Below are 12935 nucleotides of genomic sequence, written 5' to 3'. Positions count from 1 at the left end.
TCTTTGTAGGCTACCCTAGGGAAACGAGGGGTGGATACTTTTATGATCCGAGTGAGAACAAAGTATTTGTTTCTACAAATGTTATCTTCTTAGAAGAAGACCACATTAGGGATCATAAGCCACAAAGTAAGCTTGTTTTACATGAGATTTCTAGTGAGACTGAGACTACTGAGGGTTCGACAAGAGTTGTTGAATAGACTGACAGATCAACAAGAGTAATTGAGGTTGGTACATCTAGTCAACAAGCTCAAGAGTTGAGACTACCTCGACGTAGTAGGAGGGTTATGAACCCACCGGATCGCTACATGGGTTTTCTTGAAGTCCAAAACGTCATTTCTAATGATTGGGTCGAGGATCCATTTTCTTTTAAGAAAGTAATGGAGGATGTTGACATGGATGAATGGATTAAGACCATGAACCAGGAAATAGAGTCTATGTACTTCAATAACGTCTGGGAGCTTGTGGATCTGCCCGATGGGGTAAGACCTATAGGGTGCAAGTGATCTATAAACAAAAGAGGGGTGTAGATGAAAATGTGCAAACCTTTAAGGCTAGACTAGTGGCAAAGGGTTATACCCAGGTTAAGGGAGTTGATTATGAGGAAACTTTCCCACCTGTTGTCATGCTCAAGTCTATCAGGATACTCTTGTCCATAGCCACACTTTATGATTATGAGATATGGAAAATGGACGTCAAGATTGCCTTTCTTAATGGTAATCTTGAGGAGACCATCTACATGGCTCAACCAGAGGGGTTCGTAGTTCCAGATCAAGAGCAAAAAAATTTTGCAAGCTTAATAGGTCCATTTATGGGCTGAAACAAGCATATAGATAATGGAACATTAGATTTGACACTGTAGTTAAGTCGTATGGCTTTGATCAGAACGTTGATGAGGCTTGTGTCTACAAGAAGATCATCAACAGCTCAGTAGCTTTCCTAGTACTGTATGTGGATGATATCCTACTCATTGGGAATGATGTAGGATATCTGACTAACATGAAGAAATGGCTAGTTGTCCAGTTCCAAATGAAAGATTTGGGTAAGGCACGGTATGTTCTAGGGACCAAGGTTATTCGGGATCGTAAGAACAAGAGGTTAGCCTTGTCTCAGGCATCGTACATCGATCAAATGTTGATCAGGTACAGGATGTAGGATTCTAAGAGGGGTTTGTTAGCCTTCAGGTATGGAATCGTTTTGTCTAAGGATCAATGTCCTAAGACACCACAAGAGGTTGAGGAGATGAGATGGATTCCCTATGCTTCAGCTGTTGAAAGCTTAATGTATGCAATGTTGTGTACCATACCCGACATTTGCTACGCAGTAGGGATTGTCAGTTGGTATCAGTCCAATCTAGGATTCGATCACAGAACGACGGTCAAGATGATCCTCAAGTATCTTCGAAGAACGAGGGACTACATGCTCGTGTATGAAGATAAGGATCTGATCCTTATAGGATACAGGGACTCTGACTTTCAGACTGATAGAGATTCTCGCAAATCGACATTGGGGTCAGTGTTCATCTGAATGGAAGGGCTGTAGTGTGGTGAAGCATCAAGCAAGGATGCATCGCAGACTCCACTATGGAATCTGAATACGTAGCCGCTTGTGAAGCAGCTAAGAATGTTGTTTGGCTGAGGAAATTCCTTACAGATTTGAAAGTTGTTCCAAATATGGATTTGCCCGTCACTATTTATTGTGATAACAGCGGGACTGTGGCAAATTCGAAGGAACCTCGGAGTCATCGTCGAGGTAAGCATATAGAGTAGAAATGTCACTTGATCAGGGAGATTGTGCATCGTGGTGATGTGATCGTCACGAGAATCGCGACGGAGCACGTTGTTGATCCCTTTACAAAGGCTCTCACGGCTAAAGTGTTCGAAGGTCACCTGGAGAATCTGGGTCGGGACATACGGCATCTTGTCTAGAGCGAGTGGGAGATGATATTGGGGTATGCCCTAGTTTATTGTATATTGTACATGTCTTTATCTTGTATTGTACATTAATCTCTCAAGGCATTAGAACAAGTGGGAGATTGTTAGGATTGGTGTCCTATTTCTCCCGGATTCTCGTAGTTTGTAATATATACACATTGTTATGAATAAAATAAGAGTTATTTTATCTGGCGTCTACTCATATCCAATAAACAAAGCTCCATGGTTATCTTATATAAACTTAAGCGTGTATATGAGATATATAAGTGAATAATGCCTTAAGTGATAACCTAAATAGGTTTGTAGTATAATGATTAAGGTGGGATACCTGATCCTGGTGACAATATGGATACGGCCCACTTTGTAGAGGTTTGCAAGTGTTGTGAACTACTATAGATGGTAGATCTTGACCATTCATGTGGAGGATTGCAAGTTGGGTGTCCTATACAAAGAGTTTGTATAAGACCAGACCACGAGATGATTCGTCTCTGTATATAACACCGTTCATACTGGAGACTTACATCTCACCTAAACGACCATAGGTGACATGACCTATATCCTGAGTGTTTTGGAAATTTCTTCCTTTGAGGGCAGTCCTTTGATTAGTATGGGTGAGAGTGGCCAGATTGCCAATTCAACATGCCTACCTTTTTTTGGGACTTGTCTGATTTGGGAGCTGGGAACTTAGTTACACACTATAAAGCACAGATACTTCATGTGAAGCAAAGAATCAGTATCAGACACATATCGGATACCAATACTTCCATATACTTTCCAAATACGTATTTGACACGTGATTTAACGTATCTATACTTCCAAATACTTCCCAGATACATATCTGATACGCGATTTGACGTATCCATTTCTATGCGTACTTTTTTTTAAGAAAAAAGACAAGTAACCCATCTAATCTTTCCCAATCTAAAATTAGGCAACCTATTTAAGAAACTCACTACTCGAGTTCAAAATTAAAAGAAAAAAAATAAATAACGGACCAAACCCTAGACTAGAATCATCTAATATTCATCTTCACATTTGAGTCTCCATAAAGTCCACCAAAATACAAACCATTTGGATATCTTCAACAATAAGTTCTTCGTTTATCTTCATACTTCTCCCTCTAATCTTCTTCTTCTTCTTCTTTGCAATGTGAGTCACTTTTCTATTGGATTTTATTAACTATTGTACTTCAACATCTTAAATGTTGCTTTTTTTATATTGCATTTCAATGTTTGTATTCTATTTTGTGCTATTATTATTAACTTGTATGTTAAATTCATCTATATCCTAGATTTTTTTTAAAGAAAAAAAAAATGTATCTTCAATGTATCAGTATCCTCATTTTTTAGAAATATATAAATTAAAAAAATGCATATAAAAAAATGACGCATCCTTAGACGTATTCGTATCTTAGTTTTTTTAGAAATTGACGAATCGTCGTATTCGATCGTATCCGTATCGTGTAGTTGTATTTGTGTTTGTGCTTCATAGGTTACACAAGATGAAATTCATTCCTTCCCCGAAGCATGGGTAAGTAGATAGATTGCTCCCTTAAGGGCTCATTCTGGGGCTTGAACATAGTGGCCACAACTTCTCTTTGGAAGAGAGAACTTAGTCAGAGTAGAACTATGACTTATGTTCATTAGAGAGATCAGTGGTATTTAAGGAGTTAGATGTAACTACAGGGGCATAACGGTTATTGGCCGAGCTGTACTTACGAACGATCTATGAAGGATAATTTCACTGTTGATTGGTTAAGATTGACACATAATATATCTATAGTAAAGAAAGGTTAGTTGTCGGTCTTTAGTGGAGTGCCTGGTAGTTAACGGATGGTGGATCCCCTGACTAAAGATTTTAGTCAGTTATTCATGTACCGTTAGAACTTCGAGCTATAGGTCCATAAGGTCCCCTTAGTAGCTCAATGGATTCAAGTTAGGATCAGTTCTTGGTGTTGATTTGAAATGTTCAAATTGACAAGAGGTAATTTTATTATATATGATATGATCAATGTGATGTATGAGATACATCTAGTGGAGGATTAATGTAAATGAGATTTACATTAAGTGTCGTGGAATAGAAAAAGAGCTATGGTTTATATGTTTCATGAGATGAAATATTAAAATTATAGGTTATAAATATAGTATGGTAAGTTGGTTATCATATATATTTATAATAATATTAATTATTGGATAATTATCTCTTTTTCACTAATAACCAATTGAGTGGGAGGTTACTGGTAGTTTCATGCTAACCGTGAGATAAAAGGAAAAATGTTTTCCTAAATTTAGAAGTTGTTGAATTGAGAATTTCCATTCTCGAAAATTTTCTCACAGTGAGTGCCAAGTAAATAAGATTTACTAAACGACAGCTGAAGAAGAGACTAAATGATCGTGGAGTGTTTCTATACGATAGACACTCAGTTGGCCGATTAGCTAAACGATCGCATAGCTTTTTCTAGGCAATCACGAGCTTCTTCTAAACGATTGGCATCGTCTATACTATATACGATAGCTTTTGCTATACGACAGAGCTCACACTTCTGGATTCTCACACCCAAAATACCAAGGTAGCCATTGTAGTGGTGTCATACTCAACACGACATCGTCGAGGTTATTCGAAGGTCGTTCGTTGAGTTTGCAGTGTTCGTGTGGTGGTTGTCGATTGTTCGTGATATTGGAGATCGTTGAGTTCAAGCATTTGGTGTTGCATGATTGGAGTCTGTTCGAGCGTTCGTGATCAAGGGAGATTGAAGATGAGTCTTCAAAGGTATGTTATTCTTTCCCTTGATTGTAGTAAAGCATCTCACGGTGCAAACTAATGAAGGAGACCACAGAACATGTTGACACACATCCTTCACCCAATTACTATAAACACTCTCTCCGTCTGCCTTGATATTGACTCATGAAAATACCATCCAAAGGGGGATGCTCCCATGGCACCACAAGGTCAAGCATGAATCTCACGACATAAACATTCAGGGAGAAACGTGAGTGGAATCATTGACATATCATGTATATCTCTTTCTCCCACTGAGTATTTAATAACCTAAGGTTTAGTGTACTTAGAAAAAACACGGCTAAGGATTTTAACTAAGTGACTTTTTAGGTTTGCCCAAAAGTAACTCTTACTTTGGAAAGTTGATTTTGATCATCATTCATTAAACTCTTTAACGAAGTCTTTGATCAACTATTGCATGCTTGCAGAAAATCTATCTAATTCACCTTTCCAGAGAGGTTTCCAGGTAGGGGTGTTCTATTTCCGTTAGCTTAAGTACCCCAACCTAGCCAGAACCACCCTTAGACAAAAGGTCCCTTATAGATAGATTTAATACAAATTTAATCTTTTATGGAAGAACTAAATAGAAAATTACCTCATCGATTTATGGACAAACCCATGAGATACGGTCCAATCCATGCTTACAATCCAAAATTAAACTAAAAACTAACCTAATTAATTTAAACCTATTAAACCGATTCAAAAGATTAAACTTAGGTATCTGATCTCATTAGAACCATGAACTTAGATCTATCTCAATTCAATTTTAAAACCCTTTTAAAACATGAGTTGGCCTAAGTTCGCATGCAACTCTTTCTTATCGATTTTAGTTCTAATTTCCACTATAACTCTTTCTAATTTCCACTATAACGCTTATAAACGGAAACAACCAAAACCATCAACAATGCAAAGCAACACATACAAGGCATTCATAACTCTTATAAATAAGTCTAAGTGTCATGCTTCATGCATTGTTCATTCATTGTTCATTCATTGCTACTTTTATATAACCCTTATATAACAAAGCAATGAACGAAGCAAACATGCTTCCATACACCCTTATAATATAACTCTTATAATATAAAGATGGTGCATGAATATGCATAATGCATGCATAAATATAACTCTTATATTTCATGATGCATGTGCATGCTCTCTTCTAATTTCATCATGCCAATAACTATATTATAACTCTTATAATATATGATGCATGAATAAAATACAGAACCTAAGGTGAGTTTTAAATTAGACGTCATACTATGGCATATAAACAACATACATCTCATGTATATTAAATAAAAGTTGATGAATCGGGATAATTAGCCTCAAATCCTCAAAAAACAAAGCTAACTATTACAAAGAGCAATGAGTCTCCGAATCAAATAGGCGAACCAGGTCTTGAACCATCCGGGCGAAGAAACGCATCTCCTTGATCGTGTAACAAATCCTTGTGATCGCCTACACAATAGAGTAAATTCTTTACTCAATTTTTTAGCAACGTTGTATGAACATAAACGATCGTTTAGCAACGATCATGTACCTTTGACTATGTAATGAAGCATGAGGTCATGCGATCGTGCAGTGTGCATCGTGCAACGCAAGCCTTAAACGATCAAGTAGACGACAACGATGTGGTGAAGCACAATCGTCTAAACGATCACTTAGAAAGCGTCAAGTTATCGTATACCGGGTGATCGTGTAGTCAGTGACTATGCGATGAAGCATGTTGAACTACACGATCATTTAGTGCACGTGCCTTTTATTAAACAATGAGTGTCAAAAACTCTATGCGATTGTTTACCTCCAACGTCCACACGATTGAGCAACCAACGCTACATGATAGAGTAAACACTTTACCCTATCTTTTAGCATTAGCTAAACGATCGTTTAGTAAATACTACACGATCGGGTAGAACTTTCTACACGATCCTTCAGCCAAATTTCAATGATTGTTTACCTTAGGCTACACGATACGACCAACTGTTGGTCTTCTACCTCGAAGAGAACTGCATTTCCATGCTTTGAAACTTCATCACGAACGACTTAAATAACTTCAAACACTTTGAATACAAACTCGAATGCTTGTTAATTATGCCAAAAAAACGTTGGGGCCCTTACAAATTAACACTTTGTAAACTTAAATAAAGCTTTAAAGAGAGGCTATTATCCCATAAACATTCAACAACACATCAACAAATACATTTAACTCTTAAACGCAATGCAAAACAAACTTAAAACCCACCATGACTGTCAAAGAAGTTCAATACAGAAATGGTATTTGGAAAATCAGAAAAACCTGGCTCTGATACCAATTGAAGGAAATCAAACCAGAGGATTTCCATGAGCAGCGAAAGGAATCGTTCCAAATTCCATTCAGATTGACACATAAATAATTACAATAAACGTAAACTAACAGGGCATGCATATAGCGAAATTACAACATGCTACAATAAGAATCAAGCGGTAGAGTATGCGTACCTTTAAAGAACCATTCTTCAAGAATCCCTCGATCAATCTTCAATGCATCCACAGCAACACTCGAACGCAATGAACAGAATATGAACAGCACGAACAACCAATAGCTCCTCGAACCCAATCGAGTCCAACTCGATTCACGAACTGAGTAAGAACACCACCACAATGGTTACCTTGGTATTCTCAATGTGAGAATCTAGGAGTTGTGGCCTCTGTATGATCTTGGCTTAAGGAAGAGACAGAAGACGATCGAGCAAGCGGGAGATAAGAAGTTGGTCTATCGCATAGACAATGTGCTTGATCGTTTAGTAAATGAAGCTTATCACATAAACTTTGCTACTCGATCGTGTAGCAACGATCAGCTGAACGACTATCGTATAGTCAACTTTACACGATCATTTATTCTCTGTCAAATGCTATTGCTTAGTAAAACTCTTTCACTGAGTACTTTCCGAATGAAGCAACTTATGAATTTAGGAAAATAATTCTCCTTTTTATTTCATGGTTACCATAAAACTTCCAATAACCTCCCACTTAATCGGTTATTAGAGAAAAATAAATTAATTATCATATAAATAATATATTATAAATAAATATGATAACAACTTATCATATTATATTTATAACCTATAGTTTTAATATTCATCTCATGAAACATATAAACCATAGTTCTTTTTCTATTTTATGGCACTTAATGTAAATCATATTTACATTAATTCCTCCAAATAATGTATCTCATACATCACACCAATTATATCATTATAATTGAATTTCTTCTTCTTAATTTGAACACTTTAAACTAACTCCAAAATCTGATTCTCAACTTGAACCCATTGAGCTACCAAGGAGACCTTATGGACCTGTAGCTTGAAGCTCCAACGATACGTGAATAACTAACTAAACTCTTTAGTCACAAGATCCACCATCCGTGAACTGTCAGACACTCTACTAAAGACCGAGAGTTGCACTCTTCTCACTACAGATATATTTCTGTGTCCATATTAACCAATCAATAGTACGATAACCCTTCACAAATCGCTCGTAAATACAGCTGGGCCAATTTACCATTTTGCCCCTGTAGTTACATCTAACTCTTTAAGTACAACTGATTCTTCTAATGAACAAAAAGTCATAATCCTACTATGTTTGAGTCCTCTCTTTCAAAGAGAGGGTGTGGCCACTATGTTCAAGACCCAGAATCTTGCATTAGGGAATGAGTGAATTTCATCTTGCATAACTGAGTTCCCAGCTCCCCAATCAAACAAATCCCCAAAAAGGTAGGCTTGTTGAGTTGGCAATTTGGCCGTTCTCACCCATACTAATCAAAGGACCGCCCTCAAGGCAAGAGTTCCCAAAACACTTAGAATTATAGTCATGTCACCTATGGTCGTTTTAGTAAAATGTAAGTCTCAATTATCAACGGCATTATATAAAGAGACTAACTATCTCGTAGTTTGGTCTTATATAAACTCTTTTTATAGGACACCTTTGCTCGCATGTCTTCTAATGAATGGTCAAGATCATACCATCTATAGCAGTTTACAACACTTGTAAACATCTACAAAGTGGGTCGTATTCGTAGTATCACTAGGATAAGGTATCCCTCTTTTATCCTTATACTACAGACCATTTAGGTTATTACTTAAGGCGTGATCCACTTGTATGTTTCACATACATGCTTAAGTTTACGTAAAATAACTACGGATCTTACTTTATTAGATATAAGTAAATGCAAATAAAATAACTCTTATTTCATTAATAACAATGTGTACAAACTGTTTACAAACTACGAGATTCCGGGAGAATTACGACATCAATCCCAACAAGAAAATTTTGAATGAGATTCAAATATTAATTCATGTGAATTTGATTCATGAAGAATTAATTAATTAATTATAATGTTAGAAAGCTACAGACACATAAATATGTGATCTTTATATGTTAATTAATTAACTATATATTAAATAGGATTTAATATATAGTTATTTAATTAGTATATCAATTAATTAAATAAGAGTTATTTAATTAGTATTAAGGGTGGAAAAGAAAATACTTGGAGAAAGCGTTAACCATTCTCCATATAAATATATCTTTATAGCCCATTTAGAGCAAGGAATTTCATTGTGCAAAAAAAATAATAATAATAAATAACATCCCTAGCCTCCACCAAATTTCTCTCTACTCTCTCAACAAATTCTCTCTACCTTTTCCTCTTCCAAAGTGTTAAAGACCCCACATCTAATCCTTTGAGTCCTAGAAAATAACAAGACTATTCTTGCGATGGTGTCCTTGATCATCTAAGAGGTGTTCGTGAGACAAGCAAGAAGAATTTACGAGAAGATCGAAATTCAGCAAAGGTGAGGTCCTTCTATCCCATTTCTTCTTCTTCTATAGCATGCTAATTTTGATGATTATCCTTTGTTCTTCTTGTGTAGACTGTGGCATTTTATTTCCATAAGATCGAAAAAAAACTAAATGCAAGGTGATCTCACACTGCTGCAGGAACTTGATTCCTTTCATAACCTCTTGGTGAAATCCCCAAGGAGATCACTAACCTCTAGTGAATCCAGAAGGAAACATAACCTCTGATGAGTCCGAAAGAAAACACAACCTATGATGAAATCCCGAAGGAGATCACTAATCTCTAGTGGGTACATAACTATGGATAGGGGGCAATTAACACTATCATAAATAACATGCATCATAAAATAAAGTCCCACAATCATGCAATATAACATCATGCTCATACAACCTCTTATCAAATAATATACAAATTTAATTCAGGCCCGTACTTACAATATACTGCAAACATATTAAAGATAAGCCCATATATCTTCAGACATCTCGATGCATGTATTCTTAAAATCATCAAAATTATCCTTAAATTTTATCGTCTGATACAAAGATGGTTCCAGTAGTAAGATTATTTATCTCAAATTACAAGCTTGTTTATCATTATACACGCAAGTCAATTTCTCACCAAATCTTAAATTAGAACCCAAAGCGTGGTCTGCTTTAAAAAAGAACGCTTTCAAGGTCCCAAGCAAACCTCCCAATCTAAACAGATTCAAAGATAATGGTTAGAACCTCAAATAATAACATACCATATTTAAATCAAGGGTCCCAAGGCTTAATATACTTACCAAAACATGTCAAAATGCTTTTGACAATGTTTAGATGGCGGATCCAAACATCTTGAAAACCCAAATTAATCCTCCACAATCAAGATTTAACCGAAAATTAGGCCAACTATCCATTGATAGACCAAAATCCTTCAAGAATAAGAACCAAAACTCACCAAAACTCGTCAATGGGGTCCTTGTGCTACTGAATAGTAACTCTTGATTCTTCAACCAATTAGAGCCAAAATTGAATCGACATTCAAGATACTTAAGAAATCTAAAGTATCTTGAATGCCCCTCGTGCTGCTGGATAGTAGAAATCTCCAGTGTGTGTGTGACACGCACACACGTGCATGCGTGTGTGTGCGCGTGTGTGCATGTGTGTATGTGTGTGTGCATATGTGTGTACGTGTGCACATGTGTGTGTGCGTGTGTGCGCATGTACGTGTGCGTGTATGTGTGCGCGTGTGCGTGTGCGTGTGCATGTGTGTGCACGCGTGTGTGTGTGTGTTGTGTTGTGTGTGTGCGTACGTGCGTGCGTGTGTGTGTGTGTGTGCGCGCACGTATGTGAATGTAAGCGCGTGTGTGCGAGTGTGCGTGTGGTGTGTGCGTGCGTGCGTATGTGTGCACGTGTGTGTGCGCGTGTATGTGGGCGTACACGTGTGCGCGCGCATGTGTGTGCACGCGTGTGTGTGTGTGTGCATGTGTATGTGTGTGTGCGCGCACATGCGTGTGCATGCGTATGTGCGTGTACACATGTGCATGTAGCGTGTGCGCGTGTACGTCTGCGTGTGTGCATGTGTATGTGCATAAGTATTTGTGTGTGCACTTGTGTGCGCATGTGCCTGTGTGTATGTGAGTGCGCGTGTGTGCATGTGTGTACGTGTGTGTGTATGTGCATGTGTGTGTGCGTGTGTGTGTATGTGCATGTGTGTGCGAGTGTGTGTGCGTGTGTGTGTGTGTGCGTGTGCGCACATGTGTGTGCGTGCGTGTGCGCGCGTTTGTATGCCGTCTGCGCATGTGTTGTGTGTGTGTGTGTGTGTGTGCGCATATGTGTGCGTGTGTGCAACGCACGTGTGTGTGTGTATGTACGCGTGTGCACGCGTGCGTTGTATACACGTGTGCGCGCGTTTGTGTGCACGTGTGCGTGTGTGTGTATGTGTGCACGTGTGTACTGTTGTGTCGTGTGTGCATGCGCGCGCGCCGTGCACGTATCAATGTGTTGTATGTGTGTGTGTGTGTGTGGCGTGCGCATGTGTGTTTTGTGCGCGTTTGCATGTGTGTGGTGCATGCGTGCGTGCGTGCGTGTGTGTGCATGTGTGTGGGTGTGTGTATGTGTATGTGCGCATGTGCGCGCGTGTGTGTGTGTGTGCGGCATGCGTCTATGCGTGCATTCATGCATCTGTGTGTCCATTTGTGTGTGTGTGTGCATGTGTGCATGCGTGCATGCTCGTGCGTATGTGTGTGCGTGCGTGTGTGTATGTGTGTGCGCGTGTGTGCCCGTGTGCACGCGTTTGTGTGCACGTATGCGCGTGTGTATGTGCCTATGTGTGCGCGTGTGTGCATGCGTACGTGCGTATGTGTGTGTGTGTTCACGTGTATGTGCGTGTGTGCGTATGTGCGTGCACACGTGTGTATATGCGCGTGCGCGTGCGCATGTCAATGTGTTGTGTGCATGTGTGTGTGCGCGCATGCGTGCGGTGCATGTGTAGTTGTGTGCACGTGTGTGTATGTGTGTGTACGCATGTGCGCGCATGTGTGTGTGTGCGGTGTCACAATCGCTTCTTTCGGAAGCTTCTCTTAGCGATTGTGCGACACTTGTTCCGCTCACGAACAAAGTCAGCCAACTCGAATACGGACTGCCGATGGCACACCGAGTGCCCTCGCAACCTCCACCCCCATTTTAGGGAAAACGGTTTTAGAAAACGGGTTTGGAGAAAAGGTTTTCGTAAGAAGTTTTTGTAAGTGTGAATAAAGAAAGAAAGATTGTAGTAGACTAGAAAGCAATAAGCAACAACAACAGCTTTATAGAGTACTACTCCGGGTATGAGGAAGTGATGGTTAGTCTTATCCCCATATAGTGCATTCTGAACAAAAAGCCAACTGGCGCCCTTGCATATGCAAAAGGGCGAGTGGTCACTTACAATGAAAATGTAAAGAAATCAAGCTAACTAAGCTAATACAATACAAGACATGAAAGTATGCTAGAAGGGGTTGGATCGGGCATGCGGCCATGGGCAACAGGCCCTGGACAAGCATGACCGTGACATTCTCCCCCACTTAATTGGTTGACGTCCTCGTCAACTGACCTTGTTTCAAAATCTGCGATGGTTGGAGCTGCATTCTTCAAATCTTCGACCCGCTCTCAACTGATCTCTTCGTCGTGGGGAGATCCTTCCATTTCACTAAGAACTCTATCAGTTCTCGTCTAGGTCTTCCAATACGGCGCATACGTTTATCCAGGATTTGTGTAACTTCTTTCTCAGCAGAACTCTTCAATCGTGTACCGGTGGGCGCCTTAGCATGTTTTCGTTGTTCATCCTCGGATCGGGATGATAGGGCTTCAGGATACTCACATGGATGACAGGAATGATCTTCATACCATGAGGGTAACTGAACCTTATATATG

This window comes from Benincasa hispida, chromosome 2, assembly GCF_009727055.1.
Source record: "Benincasa hispida cultivar B227 chromosome 2, ASM972705v1, whole genome shotgun sequence".
In the NCBI taxonomy this organism is placed as follows: domain Eukaryota; kingdom Viridiplantae; phylum Streptophyta; class Magnoliopsida; order Cucurbitales; family Cucurbitaceae; genus Benincasa; species Benincasa hispida.
The sequence above is the reverse complement of the archived record's forward strand: the minus strand, read 5'-3'. Positions refer to the sequence as shown.